The sequence below is a fragment of the Balaenoptera ricei genome, chromosome 12, assembly GCF_028023285.1.
Source record: "Balaenoptera ricei isolate mBalRic1 chromosome 12, mBalRic1.hap2, whole genome shotgun sequence".
Taxonomy (NCBI): Eukaryota; Metazoa; Chordata; class Mammalia; order Artiodactyla; family Balaenopteridae; genus Balaenoptera; species Balaenoptera ricei.
This window is the reverse complement of record NC_082650.1, coordinates 7,796,615-7,797,681: the sequence shown is the minus strand read 5'-3', so window position 1 is coordinate 7,797,681 and position 1,067 is coordinate 7,796,615. Positions and strand designations below refer to the sequence as shown.

At 38.0% G+C, this 1,067-nt stretch overlaps 1 protein-coding gene across 1 annotated transcript in view; it reads right to left on the bottom strand.

Moving 5' to 3' along the window:
• Window positions 1-298: 298 nt before the first annotated feature.
• Window positions 299-1,067, bottom strand: part of SLC22A2 (solute carrier family 22 member 2) — a 31,703-nt gene continuing 30,934 nt past the window's right edge. Inside the window, exon 11 of the mRNA XM_059940885.1 lies at window positions 299-1,067. This exon is cut by the window's right edge and continues 555 nt beyond it. The gene's annotated coding sequence lies outside the window, so the exon portion shown is untranslated.

The window sequence follows — 1,067 nt, the reverse complement described above, 5'->3', positions numbered from 1 at the left end:
ACACATTTGTGTTTCTCAAAGATAGATACCTAGGGGTGAAATTGTTGGGTCACAGACATGTGCATTTCTACTATTGATGGACACTGCCAAATTGCTTCCCTAAAGAAGGTGCCAATCAATACTCCTGCCAGCAATGCATGAAAGTTTCGTCATATCCTCATCCATACTTGATATTTCCAATTTTATTAAGTTTTATTAATTTTAGTAATTAATCTGATGAGTGAAAAATATTTCATTGTTATTTGTATTTCCCTGACTAACAGTGAGGATGCACATCTTTTTTGATATAACTTAACCATTTTTTTGAAGTTTTATTTTATTTTTTATTTTTATTCATTCATTTATTTATTTTTGGTTGCATTGGGTCTTCATCTCTGCGCATGGGCTTTCTCTAGTTGTGTCGAGCAGGGGCTGCTCTTTGTTGTGAAGCATGGGCTCTAGGTGCGCGGGCTTCAGTAGTTGTGGCACGTGGGCTTCAGTAGTTGTGGCTCGCGGGCCCTAGAGGGCAGGCTCAGTAGTTGTGGCACACGGGCTTAGTTGCTCCGCGGCATGTGGAATCTTCCCAGACCAGGGATCAAACCCTTGTCCCCTGCATTGACAGGCGGATTCTTAACCAGTGCGCCACCAGGGAAGTCCCTAACTTAACCATTTTTTAATGCTATTTCTATAAATAACTTCATATTCTTGGACCATTATTTTTTTCTAATGGTCTGTCTAAAGGATTGTCTTTTCTTTATTGATTTTTAGTAGCTCTTTATTTCTTTTGGATATTAGCCCTTTGAATATTTTATATATGTGGCAAATATGTTCCCAAATCTGTCACTCATCCATTAAATTTATTTTTGGGGTGTGTGTTATACAGCTAGCCTCATTGAATTTAGCCTTGTTTTGTGTAGCCACATTAATCAATCAATCATTCACTTTATGGCTCTTGGATTCTGTTCATGCCTAAGAAGTCCAACTTATTTCAAATTATGGAAATACTCTCTTATATCTTTTCTCATGTTTTTGGTCTGCTAACTGCTGGAGCTAATGCTAGATGCTCTGGCCAGCACATTAAATCTAGA